The sequence below is a fragment of the Drosophila virilis genome, unplaced genomic scaffold, assembly GCF_030788295.1.
Source record: "Drosophila virilis strain 15010-1051.87 unplaced genomic scaffold, Dvir_AGI_RSII-ME tig00002027, whole genome shotgun sequence".
Lineage (NCBI taxonomy): Eukaryota > Metazoa > Arthropoda > Insecta > Diptera > Drosophilidae > Drosophila > Drosophila virilis.
This window is the reverse complement of record NW_027212883.1, coordinates 223,641-242,065: the sequence shown is the minus strand read 5'-3', so window position 1 is coordinate 242,065 and position 18,425 is coordinate 223,641. Positions and strand designations below refer to the sequence as shown.

Sequence of the window (18,425 nt, the reverse complement as noted above, 5' to 3'; positions counted from 1 at the left end):
TATACTAACAATTAAGGATCTAGGCGTTATTTTTGATTCTAAACTCTGTTTCAATCTTCACATAGATACCATTGTTAATGAGGCAAAAGGTGTACTTGGATTCATTAAACGATGGTCTAAAGAGTTTAACGATCCTTTTATAACAAAACTTCTGTTCATCTCTCTTGTTCGCCCTATCCTTGAATACTGCTCTTGCATCTGGTCTCCACAGTATAACAACAGGCAGGATCGTATTGAATCTGTTCAGAAGCAATTTCTGCTTTTTGCCTTACGAGGTTTTAATTGGGACCCTAATCTTCGGTTGCCGTCCTACTCCAGCAGACTGCTTCTTCTCAACCTTCCGTCGTTAACCAACCGTAGGACAATTCTCGGTGTTGTCCTTCTACATAAGTTGATTATTGGCGACATAGATTCTCCTTTTCTGCTAGGGCGTCCTCAATTCTCTGTTCCGGCTAGACCAACCAGAAATTATTGTCCCTTATTACTATCTACGTGCACAACAGATTACGCTATGCACAATTCTTTTCGCGTGCTATGTAAAAATTATAATAGTTTGCATCACGTTTTCTCTACCGAACTGTCTCTACCCCTAATAAAATCGTTGCTTTCAGGATACCTTCGGGAAGTCGCTAACCATTCCCAGCTATGAGCAGGGGCATAGCTTGCCGGACAGGCTGAAAAATTTTCCCCCACCGGGTCGGTGATTTCCCATTACTTTTCTCTTTGTCCTATCTACTTAACACTATCTAACTTACACTGCTTTACTTTATTAACAATCTTCTTACTTTCTTTTTTCCTATTTATTGTATTTTCTTTATTAATATAGCAAATTAAGATTATTTTTAATTTTACTTGAGATCACTTTTTTCCTACTTAAAACCTTCTGCTTAGATGTAGGCTCTAACAGCGTCACTGACAAAATTAGCTGTGAAAAGGGGCACAGCTGGCCGGACTGGCAAATAAAACACCTCCATCGGTCGGTAATGCTATTTAGAAAACTGTATCCTTTAACTAGGCTTTTAGCATATAATTCTATTGTACAATCTTTTGAATAATGAGGAAGACACTCGTTTTGTCTACCATTAATAAATAAAATAAATAAATAAAATTAAATGCACTCAGGTTTTTGTGTTCTTAATTCATGTTTATTTAAATTAGGGGATTTTCAAAAGTCGTGTGTTCAGCTATTTCATCATAAGAGAGAGATGCTAGAGATCTCAATTTAATTGGGCGATAACTTACATTCTAAGAATTTATATATCGATAGTAGCTTAAATAATTACATATTATTTCCTTCCCTTCTAAGGGTCTGGTGAGAATATCATTCTTGGTTTACTCGAGTCCAGCGAGGTACACTTTGCTCTGTTCGCATTGGTGGTTCTATAGGTGTTGAAGATCCCCGTAACATTGGCGATCCCCTTGTTGTTGACATAAGTACATCTTGATTTAGTGAACTATTGTTTTCAGTTGTGCGCAAAGCTTTCGATGTTCTGATGCTATCATTTTCGTCGGCCTGACCACCCTGTCTGTTGTCGGTCGTTAAATCTGATTCAATGCTGTACTCCCTTCACTCTCGTTTATGTTTCTTTGGAGATCGGACGTGAAAATTGCAGTCTCGTGTGTGTGTGCGCGTTAGTGCACCGCTGGCAGCAGGCATAAACATAGAAAGTGACAGTGACAGTGAATATAGCCCGCCCCAGGGCAAACCATACAAGTCCCGCTTATAGTGGGTAAACTATACGCAAGTGCAGCCTCTGGCAGCCGGAGTGTTATAAAAATTAACAATTGTTTAAAGAAAAATTACCGCGTGCAGTGCGAGTGAACAAGTTCTTGCAAAACTTAAGCTGCGCTCAGCTGATCGCAACTCAAGTACGTGACTGTGTGCTCGAGTGTAGCAAAGCTTTCGCGAGAGAGCTTTCGATAAAGCTCACTTGCAGCTGCACTGATAGTGCTGGCAAAACATTCTTTGCAGTGACAGTGCTGACACTAAAGTCACAATTTGTGATCAATCACTTGTTACAAAAATACAGGATATTTTTGTAATTAAGTGTAAAAAACTTGTTTTGATTTAATTTGTATTATTTTTTTCTCCCTGCTGGAAAAAAAATATAATAACAAAATAAAAAAACAATGACCACGAACAACCGACCTCCAAATGGCAAAGATACTCATTTGCCAATCTACCGGCTACCGAACAGCTCAACAACCCCTCCTTCTAACATGGCCACTAATGTCAATCGCCTCGATGGAAGCAGTCCACCGGAAGACTTTTACCGGTATTACAACGACATGCTCGCCAGCAGTGGAAACCTGAACGGCGCCTCCAGCTCGCGGTCAGTCGGTACCCAGCAATACTCGACTTGGCAACCGCAACAGTATGACACTATCAGCACAGCGACAGTAACAACTACTACAACGACAGCATCTACCAGCAGCGGTTGCAGGATATCTGCCTCATTAGGTACAAGCCGCGCCGCTTTAGAGCCCATCGGGACCCGCCCCAAAACCACCAATCTTGGCAGCGGCTACTTCTGCCCCTCTGCCACCTATTAAATACGTAGGCGCTATGCCAGCCTTTCACGAGCCACTGGTAAATTGGCAAAGAAAACGGCGTGCGGCTACATTGTTGGCCGAAGCCGTTAAAAAAGGGAAGCCACTGAAAAACCGCAACACCAGCCGCACTGGAACTAAGCCCGTTACTCCCAACACCGCTTCGTCATGTAGCAACAGATTTGCTCTCCTCGAGCCTCAGGACGACGTCTCTGTGATCGATGACGACAAGACGGACACTGCCGACGAAGCGCGTCCAGCCCCAGAAAAACAGCAAGCAGCGAAGAAGATCTCCAAACCACGGCCGATAACAGTCCCTGGAGTCAGCGATATCGTCGCAATGGAGCAAACCATTGATCAATCAGTGGGCCCAGACTCCTATGAGTTCAAGGTCTCTCCCTCTGGCTATCTTAGAATATACGCCAAAGATGCCGACACTCATAGAGCAATTGTCCGCAAACCCACTGAAGTGAGAGTGCAATTTACTCACTACTGCCTAAAGGAAGACAGACCATACCGCGTTGTGGATAAAAATCTGGCCGCTTCTACTCCCAGAAGCCAGATCGAAGCTGCCTTCACGTCGCACGGCCACACTGTGACTAACTTATGCAACCCGAGCCCCAGACAGCCTACAAGTGAAGCCAGTGCAGACTTCACCAACGACTCGCCGAGTCGCAACTTCTTGTTTGTTGATCTGAAGGAGGATGTTAACAACAGGGAAGCGCTAAGACTCAACAGGGTTGGCCGTCAACGGGTCACCATTGAGCTCCCGAGGAAGAGTAACAGCATAATGCAGTGTTTCCGCTGCTTCGAGTTCGACCACACCAAAAACTACTGTCTCAAACAACCCATGTGTGGTAGGTGCGGTCAGCCCCACTGGACGAACTCGGAGCAATGCCAGGCCATAACGGTGGCAGACCTGCGATGCTTAAACTGTAATGGGAACCATGCTGCTTATAATAAAGGATGCAAAGCATTCCAGCAGCGCTTGAATGCCAGACACCTTGCAATCAATGTTGCCGCCCGGCACGACACAACCAACAGCAACCTGCACGGCGCATCAACTCGCAGTTCGTACCCTCCCAAATTGTGCAACAAGGCCTGTCATATGCTGATGCGTTGCGGTCAGGACGCAACACTTACCAGCAAAATGCTCAAGCGTGCCAACCCCCTGTATACAATCAGCCCACCCCTACAACAGCGCAGCCCCAATACCTCCAGCATGGATCTCAGGGGCAAGACACGTCCCTCGGAAGTATCCTTCAAGGACTCCAGCAGTCGATCGCAGCACCTAATGCAGCAGTCACAAGTATCCTGGTCAGCATCAAGGAGCTGAAGGACGCGCAAGCTCTACAGCTCGGTCTTCCCACTCACCGCAAATAATGGCTGCCCAGATGACCCTCGGATCATGGAACGCTCGCAGCATCATACAAAATGCAAACGAGCTCAAACTGTTTTTCAGAAAATATGAAATAGACATCATGCTTGACTCAGAAACACGCCGGTTTGTACTTCGCCATGGAGGGATGTGCTTGCTACCGTGCGGATCACCCAGCAGATCGAGCCGGAGGAGGTGCTGCGGTGCTTGTCAAGCAGAACTTGGTGCACTACCAACTACCTCAGGCGACTTCCAGCGCAACACAAATGGCTGCTATCATGGTGCGGACTCCTTTGGGCGAAATACCTGTAGCTGCAGTGTATCTACCACCAAATCTACCCTGGAGCCGAGCTGGATTCGATTCTCTCCTTGAACAATTTGGTCATCATTTCATCGTTGGAGGTGGAAGCTACAGAGTGACAACAGAGGCATTGCGCTACATGAAGCGCTCACCAGTTGTTCAGCCCAGGTCTTGGCCACCGGGAGAACTACCCATTTCCCGTATAACAGGCAAAGTGGATTGACTTGTTTATATACAAGGGTATTCCCAACAGATTAATATCAGTTCACGAAGAGTATGAGCTTTCATCCGACCATCTACCATTACTTGCAACGGTATCTACGTCTGCTCAAAGGACTGTAAAATAGCGAAAGCTTGTCACCCCCCAGTCGAACATTCAACGCCTTAAAACTGAACGGAATGGCATGATAGATCTAAGTATGCCAATTTGGACAGCCGAGGATGCCGACGCTGCAGTTCAAACCCTGCTGTGTCAGGTACATACCGCGGCGGCCAACGCTGCGCCAGCACAAAGGTATCTTACGCCTACAAGTCAACGTACGAGGATGCTTCCCCCCATCGTTGAAGGCCTCCTTTGCCTGAAAAAGCGACTGAGGAGGGAGTACGTGCGCACCCAGGATCCCAGAATCGATAGGATCTATCGCCGTATCGCCAACAGAGTCAGAAAGGAGTTGACTTTGCTGAGAAGAAAAGTCACAGACACCATGCTGGAGGAAGCAACGGCAGACGAGAGCTCCAAATTCGCACTGTGGAAACTAACCAGTCGATACGAGCGGCAAGCTGCACCAAAGCTCCCAGTTCGACATCCCGATGGCACCTGGGCCAGGTCGCCAATGGAAAGAGCCGAAGCCTTCGCCTGTAACCTGGAGGAGCGCTTTAAGCCGCTTGAGACCGCATCGCGTGGAATGATACAGCGAGTCGTTCAAATCCTGGAGGCGCCGCTCCAAATGTCACTCCCTCTATCACCAATCACCTTCCAAGAAGTAAAGCAGGAGATAAACAGCCTAAAAAACAACAAAGCCCCTGGAGAAGATTGGTTGGACAACCAGACAATCAACCTATTGCCATACAAGGCGGTGCTTTTTCTCATCGCCATTTTTAATGCAACTCTTCGGCTAGGTCATTTTCCTGGAAGAAGGCGCATATCATTATGTTGCACAAGTACGGAAAGCCCCCTAATCAACTGGACTCTTATCGCCCCATCAGAGTCCTGCCTACCTTTGGCAAGAAAGGTGCATCCTTAGAAGGATCCTGGATACCCCGGAAATAAAACGCCTAATCCCCAAGTTTCAGTTTGGGCTTAGACTTAAACACGGTACCCCTGAGCAACTTCATCGGGTCACAAATTTTATTTTGGACGGCTTTCACAGGAAGGAGTATGTGGTGGCAGCATACCTCGACATCCAACAAGCTTTCGATCGGGTGTGGCACGCAGGACTCCTCTCCAAGATTAAGGGCAAATTGCATCCGCAGCTCTTAAACATCTTTGCGAGCTTCTTGAACGAGATTACTTTTCGAGTGGTACAGGATGGCATAGCCTCTCATGCCAAACGCATAAGAACGGGCGTCCCACAAGGTAGCGTTTTGGGTCCCAGACTATACAGCCTCTTCACGCACGATATGCCCAAGGCAAGCGAAATAGCCCTTGTCAGTCGCCAGGATCTCCTGGTGGCTACGTTTGCTGATGACACGGCAATCCTTGCCAAGAATAATTGCATCTACGAAGCAACCGACATTCTGCAGGAGTATCTGAAACGCTTCGAAAACTGGGCTTGCAGATGGAATATCTCCGTGAACCCCCAATAATGTGCTACGGTCACTCACACCCTGCGCAAGGACTCCTCCCCCGGACTTTTTCTTCATGGCGAGCTGTTCGAGCAGATGCATGGCCATAAATACCTACGGAGTACACTCGACAGACGACTTACATTCAAAAAACATGTCACCGAGGTAACCAACAACCTTAAAGGCAAAACCAGGCGTCTAAGCATGCTGCTAAGCCCAAATAACAAACTCTCGCTCCGGAATAAATTCCTAATATATAAAGTAATACTTGCCCCTGCATGGCGATATAGACTCCAGGTATACGGAACTGCCGCGAAGACGCACCTTAACAAACTTCGCATCATGCAGGCCAAGATCTTGCGAAAAATCTCAAGAGCCGTATGGTATATTCGAACACGAGACATTACAAAGGACGTTAAGGTTACTATGGTAGGAGACCTTATCAACCAACAAGCAGTAAGTCACTTATTTAAGCTCCGCAACCACCCTAACATCTTGGCAAGGAATCTGCTAAAGAGGCGAAGAAGGAGGCTTAAAAAGAGTTACCCTATAGACCTGGCCAAACGCCGACTATAACGAAACAAAATTAACATGCACATATATATATACATTGTAAATATTTAAATTAAGCTATCATAAACCAAACTCACGCTGTTAAAATTTGCTAAAAGTAAAAAGTAACAGAAAATTAGCAAAAAAAAAAAATAAAAAAAAAAAAAAAGTACTCCCTTGGTCTCTGATCTGTTGTGTTATAAGCAAGTGGTCAATCTCTAGTTATGCTGATGTTCACTGCTATGTAGTAAGGTTATTCTCTGAATTCCTTCCCTCTGTGTTTTGTTGTTGTTGTTTTCCCTCCTTCCACCCTGAGCCCCGTATCTGATTCATATGTCTTTTATGGTATTTATTATTGTGTCGATATTCATAATGAAGGTCACGCAAACGTCTGACGATCTCTCCTCGTTTCCACTAATCCATTCTCGGGTTTTCAAAAATGAGGTAAACTACATCCTTAAACTCAAATTGGCACCGCGATTGCCTGCATTTTAAAAATTGTTTTGTTGATACCTTTTCCTTGGTGGACGTGGACGTAATTTTCGACCCAAGAAAAGTTTCGCTGGAGCTTCGCCAGTTGTGCTATATGGAGCGTTTCTGTATTGTTGTAAGAATTCGTTCACGTTTCTGGTGTGTTGGGTGTCGTTCCCATTTCCTTTAGCACACTTTTTACCGTTTGGGCATTTTTTTCACCTTGACTGTTCGTTGCGGGGTGATAGGGTGCTGATAACTTGTGGTATTTGACGCCAACAGATGTAAGGTATTGCTTGAATTCGGCCGAAGTGAAGTATGTCCCGTTATCGGAGACTACCATGAGGGGGACGCCAAACATAGCAAACATAGTTGTTGCCGTAATTGACTTTGTGATCTTAACGTCCAACCACTTTGAGTATGCATCCGTAACAATCAAAAGCATCACACCTTCAAATGGTACCGCGAAGTCAATGTGAATGCGCTCCCATGGCGACTTGTGGTATTCCCAATAGTGATCTGAGCATTTTGGAGGTCGATTCGCATGTTTTGCACAGAACTCGCATGTTCTTGCCGCATTCTCGATTTCTTTATCGATTCCTGGCCAGTAGACAAAAGAGCGTGCAATACCCTTCAACTTTATTATACCCAAGTGGGCCCTTTGTGGTTCGTCCACGATCAGTTTTGAAGTTTAATCGGTATAACCACACGATGTTCGAAAGTAATGCAGCCAGATGATATCTCATACTTGGATTCTGGTGATTTGTAACCATTTCTTGTAAGACATTGGCCGCCCTCCAGTATTTGCCACATTTTGCCCAAATGCTGGTCTTTTCTAGTTTCTCGAGCAACTAGCGAAGCTGTAACTGGAGGCTGATTTATTTGTCGTATTATAAAATGATCGAATTTGTCCCGATTTGCTGTGTTAGAATGGATACCATTACTCGTGTTGAGTGGTAATCGGGAAAGTAGTCAGCATTTACATTTTGCTTTGATGTTTTCGTAGTTACTGTGAAATTGAAGTTGCTTAAAATATCTGCATAGCTTGGCATCCTAGAGATGCATAGTGTCGGTAGTGATTTGGAAAGGTGTAAAATTTGTGCGAGTGGTTTGTTATCGGTTACCAATGTCCAACTGCTTACATATAAATATTTTGAGATTCTTTGTACCGCCCATACAATTGCTAGGGCCTTCTTGTCGATTTGTGTATATCGCTGTTCTGTGGGACTATACCTACTGCGGTGAAACTAGAATTTTTTTGATTCTGTTGTAAGCTGATTCCGTCTCTTCTGACCAGTAGAACTATCGTTCTTGGAGTATATCATGCAGCGGTCTTTCCAAGGTTGACAGACTTGGTATGATCTTTGAGTAGTAAGCTGCTTTGCCAGGAAACAGCTGCACGTGTTCGATTGTAAATGTTTCGGTGCTTTAAAGATGGTCAATCTTGTGTCCCAGAAACTCAACCGAAGATGCGGCGAATACACATTTTGATTTGTTCAATTTAAATGACAGGCTCTGTGATTTTTCTAATGTTGCTTTTAAGGTTCTTAGCTAGTCATCAACATCTTTTGCAAATATTAGAATATCGTCAAAGAAGTTACGTACGCTAGGAATATTTTTCAGTGCGGTCTTCATTGTTCTTTGCCAAATTGCCGGTATGTTCCATGCACCGTACACTGCCCGAGTCGGTCGAATGAGTCCGTGTGTTGCCGTATTCAATGCAGTACGTGTGCGAATTCGTCATCAATGCGTAAATCTGAATATGCATCAGTCATATCCAAGTGTGCGAACACTGTGCATCCTTTCATTTGGTTGAATATATCCTCTGTCCTCGGCATCGGTTGCTCATCAATGATCATCTGAGCATTTTCAGTCGGTTTTTAGTTGCCCGTGATTCGTATACCTCCCGTTTTCTTCGTTACCACATATGTTGTGGATGCCAATTCTGAGTAATCAGCTCGTTTGCAGAAGCTTGCAGCAATTTTTGCGTCGATCTCTTTGGCATAAGAATCACGCAGCGCGAATGGTACATCTCTTGCGCAAGCAAAAATTGGTTTCGCGTCCGGTATTAGGTGCACCTTAATAGCTGGTCCTTTGAAAGTTCCTGCTGCAGAGTCAAATATCGCATCAAATTTGTTCAGTTTTTGCTCTAGTTGTGTCCTCTTACTCGTAGTCAGTCCGCCGCTTGTACTGCTATTGTTTTCACCGCGCTTCCTTTCGTCGAGAACATTTCCAGATCTTTGTCGTTGGTGTTGACAGAATTTTTTATAAAGATCCCAGAAAAATCAATTCCTTTTGCAAATTGGGAGATTTATTCACGCCCACACAGTGTGTCCAGGTTTCCTTCTACTACATACTGATTTAGTTTACGTGTAGTCTTACCATAAGTCACAGCTATGCCCTGCATAACTCGAAAATTTGCGGTAGGTTTTTTTAATCGTATTAAAGGTTTAATTTTCCGAAAGGTCTTTTCGTTCATTATGCTGCACGGAGCACCTGTGCCCAGTTCTATTAGTATTTTTATCTACTTTACCACACACGTGGCATTTCTCGTTTTTGAATTTGCAATATATGCGCAAATGTTGCCCTCCACATCCGTAGCATTTGCTTCCTTTTTTCACTCTGCTTGACGGCTTCCTCTTGATTGGCAAGAAGCCCAGCTTGCATGTAGGCTCTGTATCTGTAACCGTGTTTGCTGATCGTAGTAACAATTCGCTGGAATATGCAGCCTCGTATGCGTCTGCAAATGTTGTTTTGCGATTACCTCATCGCGAGTGCTGCGATTTTGCATGCCAAAAAGCCGTTGTTCTGTTAGCATTCTCTCTAAAAACGAGTCGTACTTGCAAAATGATGCTGCCTGTTTAAAGCGTAAAACAAACGCTGCTAGTGACTCCTCTGGTTCCTGGCGTAGTTGGAGGAATTTGAAGCTCTCTGCGTAAATGTTACGTTTGCGATCGAAGTGATTAATTAGCACATCCTTAATCTGAATTGTAGTGTCTCTGGTTGCCTTGGGCTTATCAATATACGTAGCGCTGAATGCACCCTTGCATAATACTGATGGTCAGCATCAGGAATTTTACTCAGTTGCAGTGCTTATTCGAATCGTTGGAAGTAGTCTTGCACTGTATAGTCTTCTCCGCCTTGAAGCTTGGCATTGCATACGGCGGTACTTTTGTAGAGATTGCTGCCCCACTTTAATTTTGGCCAGTTTGTTGCACTGCTGACTGAATGGCGCTAGTCAGTGAAATGATGACGTCTCGTAGTTGATCGTTTATAATGCTCATTTTGACCACTGCTGACACCACTTTTGTGTTCTTAATTCATGTTTATTAAAATTAGGTTATTTTCACAAGTTGCGTATTCATCAATTTCATCGTAAGAAAGAGATGCTAGAGACCGCAATTCAATTGGGTGATTACTTACATGCTAAGAATATATATATCGATAGTAGCTTAAATTAAAGTCATGCATAACACAGGTCGAGTATAAAGAAGTCCAAAATATATTTAAAGTGATTATTCGCAGCAATTAAGCTTTACGCTTATAATACTCACCTCCTTCTTCTGCAGCGAGCCAATATAGATATCCAGTTTATATAAGATCCCTATGCTTGCTGCAGTGACGCCGTTAATTATATTATTAAGTCCCAGAGAGCCATTTCAAATCTAATGCGTGGAGCTGTAAGTGAGATTAGCAGGTGTAATATGTTCGAGTAAGACCGTTTTAATTTGGAGCGTCTGCTCCGTTGTGTTAAATTATTGAGAATTATTCTTATATATTCCTGCTGTGTTCAGCTAACCCGAAAACATGCAATACTTATATCTATGTGTTTATACTTATGTATGTATATGCAGAAGGCATGCATTTATTGTGTATGGTTTGACCACTTGAGCTGCAAAGTGCATGCTCAGCCGTCCCAAGCGCCGCGATTGGCTTATGTAGAAGCGATGGATCGTATTGCTTGTGCGCTGGAATGTTTATGCAATTCTAAGCGGTCTTTTAATGTACTTTGGGCATTTGTATATTTGCATTTATTATGACAAGGTGTCACAATGCATTAACGGATACTTATACCCTTTTGATAGTGGTACGGTAGATATGCTACACCTCCCTTTTTAAAGAAATGATGAAATACATGTCATTTAGTGTTAGTGTTAATATATTATATTTAATTTTTAAAAAGAAATTAATTTGTTACTTATTATAAATTTATGTATTGAAAATGGTTTTATCCCATTTTTTAAAACATTTATGTGCATTGACAAATTTTTATTTCTAATATATTTGAATTTACGTTTTATATTACTTTTAACTTTCTTAGAAGTATAACAAAAAAATGTTTTTTTTTTGGTTGATCAGACTCTTTTTTCGTGAAGCGTTTCATAGGATATATATTTTTTTAGCCTATCCTTTCGTACTTTTTGTTTCTTATCTTTACTATCTGTAATGAAAATATTGTCATTATCTTCTATTGTCTCTACCATATATGGTCCTAAATATACAGGGTCTAATTTGTGCCCTGTTTCGTTTCTTACAAGTATTTTATCTGCCACTTTTAATTCAACATTTTTTATTTTTTCATCATAATAATTTCCTATAAGCCTTGGCGTTTTCTAACATAATTCTAGCTCTCTTGTATGCTATTTCTAATCTATTTCTATTTTATTTCCTTAGAGTAGCCATCTGAATTATAAATAGAATCTATGTAATTTGTTTTGTTTAAATCTATCTCTTTTGGTAGTCTGCCAAATACTAGTTCGTATGGACAATACTCATGCGTTGCTGATGGTGTCGTGTTGAAGCAAATAGTGAAATATTGAATCCAGACATCCCAGTCAGCTTTGTCTGCAAAGATGTATGAACGAATGTATTCATTAAATGTTCGATGATCTGTGAGAATCAAAGGAGTTTATGTGTGCGTCTTTGTTTTAGACATTTGGCATTTTTGACATCTACGTACGTACTCTTTTATATGACGTGTCATATTTTACCAGTAGTAGTGTCTTTTTATTTTCGCTAGCGTTCTTGTTATTCCGCTATGACCTCCTTGAGGTCGTAATAGGGGGTCGTCATGGTATGTAGACAGTATTTGTTGTATCTCTTTTTCATCTTTTATTTGGGCCACCGGCTGGAGTAGCACTACTCTTAAAGATTTTAATATTTTATTGTCCATAATTTTCAAAGAATCTATTGAAACTGATTCAAAGATCTTTTCGCTCGGTGGCACTTTGAGTTGGCTGATTTGTAATATACCGGCTTCTGTTTCAAGCTTTTGGAAGAACTGACCTAAGTCAATGATTCAATTAGTAAATAAATCGCTAACTTCAATTCTTTTAATTTTTATTTTTTTTTTTTTATTTCCACGATTAAATAAACATTTCGATTCTGTTATGCGCAAGGTCACTACTTTTCGTACTTCCTCATTTATAATGACTTAATGTACGTTGGGCAAAAATACATTCTTATGACTTCGCCTTGGCAGAGGTTCATAACTCTCTTCAGTACAGTTTTTATTTTGTCTACTTTGTCGCCTGGCAGTGACTTTCAGGATGTTATGTTGCATATCTTTGAGTTCTTTTAAATTAATACGCGAAAGTGCGTCTGCTACAAAATTATCTTTCCCCTTTGGGTATTCTACTGTGAAGTTGTATTTTTCAAGCTCTAGCCGCATGCGAGTTAATTTTGAACAGGGATTAGTCATAGAAAAAATAAATGTCAATGGTCTGTGATCCGTTTTAATAGTAAAGTGTTTGCCATACATATATGGTCTAAAATGGGCAATTGCCCAATGAATTGCCGCTAACTCTTGTCCTGTTGTGCTCTTATTGCTTTCCCCTTTTGTAAATGAACGAGATGCATAAGATGTTGGGAGCTGAATTCCGTCACGGGTCTGAGTTAGAACCGCTCCGCAAGCTGGTTTACTAGCATCTGTTATAATGCAAAATTCTTTGCGAAAATCAGGATATTGTAATATTGTGGGGTGCGTAAGATTTTTGTTTGTTTATACAAAGTATTTGTCGGTATTGGTTCGGTTTCCAGTCCGAACACATCACTATACTTGGCGAATAATTCTGTTAGTTCACTTTTGAATTGTTCTGGACAATTTTTATTCTCATATCTATTTACTAAGGTAACTATATTATTGTATTCCCTTACTAATATTTCCATATGGTTTTTTAGTGTTTCCGCTTTTATAACTGCATCTTTATTGATTCATTTGTAAGATTTATCAAATATGTAACAAAATGCGTCGATATGTTTCGCAATTTCGTTCCATTCCATTCTTTTACTGGAATTTTCTTACTTTTGTAAGCGGACTAACCATGGAGTTACTATACCTAAATATAGGTCTTCTTTTTCTGTTAATTTTACCCTGACATATGGTAGTGTTGAAAGTACCATTGTTTTTTCTGCTTTATCGCAGTGTATAAGTGGGCTACAGATTCCGCCGAAAGCTTCTATATAATCAGTCTCGTACTGATATACTGATATGTATTCGCTATGGGAATGTAAAACTATAATCGCATTGATGCGTAAATTTTCGTAGACGTGATCTTTTTTCTTCTTATTCATTTTTTTGATGTTATCTAAGTTTTTTGTCCTACTCATGCATCTTTTCTTAATATTTTTATAATGCTTAACATAGATTGTAAGCAGAAATTGTAAAACTGGCACTATCGTGATAATTAATAATAGGATGCACAACGATTTTATACCGTCTGTGTGATCAATTATCTTGATGTTGTTTACAACGTAGGCAGTATTGTCATTTGCCTCACTAGAATCACTAAACCATCCCATTATGTAATTTAATTGTTGTTGTATAAATTCAATGAAACAATTTTGAAATTTGTTAGTGTAAAGCCTATCAGTATATAGTTTATTTTCAAGCAGCGGTTTCCCAGATAGGCTTGAAATTAGAACTTAATGTTAAAGAAAATTGGGGCATTCGCAATTATGCAGCTCGTTTGCGTTGTTTCGCACCAATACGAAGCTGCTGATCTAGGTGTTGAAGACGCTCTGTGTAGCGTTGTCGGTCTGATTCATCTTTGGCTAACTGAATCATTTCCTTGAACAGACGCCGTTGCTGCAAGAGTTTCACTCTCCACCCACTTCTTTTGTGCTTTGGTATTGCTTTGTTTTCTTGTCGAGCCCGGTACTCGTCGGCTGGATTTGCCTGCAAGGGCTCTTGCGACGTCGGCAAATCCCTTTGTTCAATAGGAACAGCTGTCTCGAACTTGGGCTCCTCTGTCATCAATTATTTGCAGCTTTTGATGTTTAATTTAGTTTACAGTAGATGACGTACACACCGCCAACAAATTCAATTTTTACGTTATGTGTCTGGGATTTGAACGATTCATACTTTGATTTTTGCAATGTCTTAATGTTGTTTTTTTTATGCAGTTCGCACTTTGTTCAACTAGACTGCGGCCTGTGACTTTTGTCACGGTAGCCATGTAATATGTTCGAGAAAGACCGTTTTTATTTGGAGCGTCTCCGTTGTGTTAATTTATTGAGAATTATTCTTATATGTTCATGCTGGGTTCAGCTAACTCGAAAACATGCAATACTTATATCATGTGTTTATACTTATGTATGTATATGCAGAAGGCATGCATTTATTGTGTATGGTTTGACCACTTGAGCTGCAAAGTGCATGCTCAGCCGTCCCAAGCGCCGCGATTGGCTTATGTAGAAGCGATGGATCGTATTGCTTGTGCGCTGGAATGTTTATGCAATTCTAAGCGGTCTTTTAGTGTACTTTGGGCATTTGTATATTTGCATTTATTATGACAAGGTGTCACAATGCAATAACGGATTGTTAGACCCTTTGATTTATGTTAATGATAGGGTAGATATGCTACACAGGGCCAATGTAACTTTAAAGCAAAGGTTGCTGAATATAGGTCATAAGTTTTTTTTCGGGTATAGAAATATCCGCCGTTTACTTTGTCAGAAAGCAGTAACGCAGTGGTTTTTAATAATACATCATGACCAGAGCATCGGGTTTGATTATGAAGTCTTAGCAATAGTTGTAAACCTTACCCGATGACTCAGTAGCAATAGTTTTAGCTGAAAGTTTAACAGGTATAGTCAGGGGTCTTTATTTAAAGCAGAAAACAAATTTTACACATGTTTTGCACAATGCCAAAAACAAATCCATCTTCTACGTTGTTGCGGGACGAATTAAGTTATCGATTGTTTAGTATTAAGTATATTCTAAAAGTATGTAGTTTTGCTTTTTGTACGGGCACTGAATGTACGGGCACACTGTATTTGGCTGGTTGCCGCCATTACTTAAATGTTAAGCTCATTATTGTCGTGAGTTCGAAGGATGTAGGAGGAAAGATTCTGAGGGAATATATATCTAAGTTCTAACCTATGTAATCCGTTTAGAATAAAACACTTGCACTAGCACGTTTTGCATTACGCTGTCTCTATTAACATAGGAGTAACATGGCCACGGGCCAGGCGTAAACCTTGCAGTGTTCAAATTGCAACTCCACCTTAGTTTGGCACGCGACATGATCCCTTTATTCGTATTTCTTATTGTAAGAAACTGAAGACAAGATGTGTTGTAACTTTGGTATAACAGTGTGTCTACATAGACACAGCACACGCAGGGCCTGTCTCCACCCAGTTATAGAGTCACCATTGGTACGCAGCTAGCCTTAAATATAGTAGAAACCATCTCCAAGCTAAATAGGATGACACAACGGTCACCCAGGAAAAGCCCACGCCTAAAAGATAGCCAGGAGATAGCTACCACGGCAAGTGTGACGCAGCCAAAGCGGACAAGTAGAATGGTGGGCACTGTATCACAAATACAAGTTCCAGCTGTTAGCGCGCCACAAAGCCCCAGCACCGTGGATGTGGACACAAGTGTACAACCTGCCGGCACTGTGGCCACGGGAGTGAGTGCACGAGCCAGCACATTGACAAGAGCGCCAAGCCCAGGCTCGCAACTCTCAAGTACGCATGTCATGGACTTGATAAAGAGAGTCGCTGCGCTAGAGCACGAGTTGCAGAGGTCAAAAACTGGTCAAGCACATGTGAGTACAGTTACTGATCCCGTTAAGTTGAGTAATGCTGGCGTGAGTGGTACAGCTAACCTGCCGCCATCTTTGATCAGAGCTTTGAGCGGAGAGCCATCGTCCCAAATTCAAAAGTAAGTTTGAGTGAAACTACAATTTTGAGTGGAACTGCCATTTTGAGAAGATCGCCATCTTTGAGTGAGGCACTGCCTACTTCATTGAGTGGAAATTTGGGAACACAGTTGCAAATGGTAGAACGGGCTACAGTTATGGATAACTGATCTACAACGTCAAGCCGCTCAACGCCATATTGCTTTGCAGGCATTGCGCAGCCAACGCTCAGCTACACTCCGGCACAGGAAAACCAACAAGCGATAATTTTGGAGTCAACGCAGGCAACTGGGAAATTCGCATGGACGACTCCCAGGGACGATGTATGCCTGCCACGCAAATTACCAGATCTACCCGAGTTTGGAGGCCTACCTGAGGATTGGCCTATATTCTTCTGCGCGTTTACGGAAACTACTTTGGCGTACAACTGTACGAATCTGGAGAATAACCAGCGATTGTTGAAGGCACCCAAAGGCGAAGCACGTGACACTGTGAAGTCGTTGCTCATACATCCCAGGAATGTGAATAACGTAATGGAACAATTACGTTTCAGATACGGCCGTCCAGAACAGCTAATAAGCAGCCAGCCAGTTAGTATTCGAGAGGTGCAGCCAATTCAGGAGCACAGCATAGCTAAAATCGTGCCATATGCTACACACGTGAGTAACCTTGCCGCCTTTCTACATTCGGCTAACGAGGAACAGCATTAAGCGAAGTTTACACTGATGGAGGATTTGGTCGCTAGACTACTACCAAGCAAGAGGGTGGAATGGCTCAGACATGCAGCTACGAATAGGCCTTTCCCGACAGTCGTACAAAGACCGTTTTAATTTCTTTTTAGAGCCAGAACCAGAGAGCCGACTACAGTGGTAAGCATGGAAGTTAGTGGAGCGGAGAAGCGCAAACGTCATGTGTTGCGAAATGTGTACGCCGTGTGAGCTTATCCATGCAAAGCCTGCATCAACGTGACGTCCAAATGTGGGGCAACGGTGCACGTCTTCCAAAGAAACCGTATCGCGGGGCGGTACCAAAACTTCTGATTGGACTTCACCATGCGCATCTTGGACCACCAATTGCAAACAAAAACATTTGCACCACAGGGACCATTTGCCGCAGCCACCGAACTTGGATGGGTAGTTTTTGGGCAGGTAAGAAGTCAACCGACGGCAACGTCATCAAAGTCATGCCTCCTAGCAGTGTCGCATGAGGATGCAATCCAAAAGATGGTAAACGAATATTTCGATATGGAAAACTTTGGTGTGGAGCTTACGCCACCAGTCGCAGCCAGCGACGATGCACGAGCATAGAGGATACTCGAAGACACCACGGTGAAAATAGGAGAACGTTACCATACGGGTTTATTATGGAACCGTGATAATGTTGAGTTGCCACGAAGCTATGATATGGCATACAAAAGATTGGTCAACATTGAGAGAAAGATGAAGTGTAACGATCAGTTTAAACAAGCATATATGAAAATTATGGACAATTATGTTTATAAAGGATATGCTCGACGATTGTAGCAGCATGAGGTTGCTTTAGCCAACAGCGACAAACTTTGATGACTAGTGGTTGACGCGGCAGCAAAGGTAGGTGATATTTCAGTGAATTCGGCATTATCCTTAGGGCCGCAACACTATAAGTCGCTGTCTCTTCCATTTTTGGGAAGGTGCCTTTGGCGTTTTTGGCGACAACCGAGAGATGTTCCATCAAATGTTGATTCGACCGCAGGATAGATGCGCCCAGCGATTCCTGTGGCGAAACGGCGATGATTCGTAGGTGCCAAGACGAAGTGTGCTCCAATGAAGACGATGTCAATTCCACGACCGGAATTGCAAGCAGCCGTGTTAGGAACGAGGCTGATGGACACTGTCAAAAAGGAGCACAGTATGACGATCAGCGACGTTATACTATGGACTGACTCCAAAACAGTGCTGCGTTGGATAGGCAGCACCCACCGTCGATATAAGCTGTTCGTTGGAAATCGAGTGGGAGAAATTTTGGAGTCAAAAAATGTTTCCCAATGGTGATGGGTACCTACTGCTGCAGACGACGCAACGAGGCCTCATTACCACGTAGACCTCAGCCAACGGTCACAATGGTTAGACGGGCCAACATTTTTGCGGCAGCCGGAAAGCAGCTGGCCGCAGTCCGAACCGGGCACGGAACACTCACCCTACGAAGATGAAGAAGAGATGCCGAGTGTACTTGTCTTAGTTGCAGCAAATAACTTTTTCATTTC

The 18,425-nt window shown here is 42.5% G+C and overlaps 1 long non-coding RNA gene across 6 annotated transcripts in view; it reads right to left on the bottom strand.

Annotated features, from left to right (window-relative positions):
* Positions 1-18,425, bottom strand: part of LOC138911692 (uncharacterized) — a 349,655-nt gene that overhangs the window by 114,709 nt on the left and 216,521 nt on the right. For all 6 annotated transcript variants that reach the window (XR_011417366.1, XR_011417365.1, XR_011417368.1 and 3 more), the window contains one exon: positions 10,592-10,715. This is a non-coding gene — a long non-coding RNA (uncharacterized lncRNA). The remainder of the gene's footprint in view (positions 1-10,591; positions 10,716-18,425) is intronic.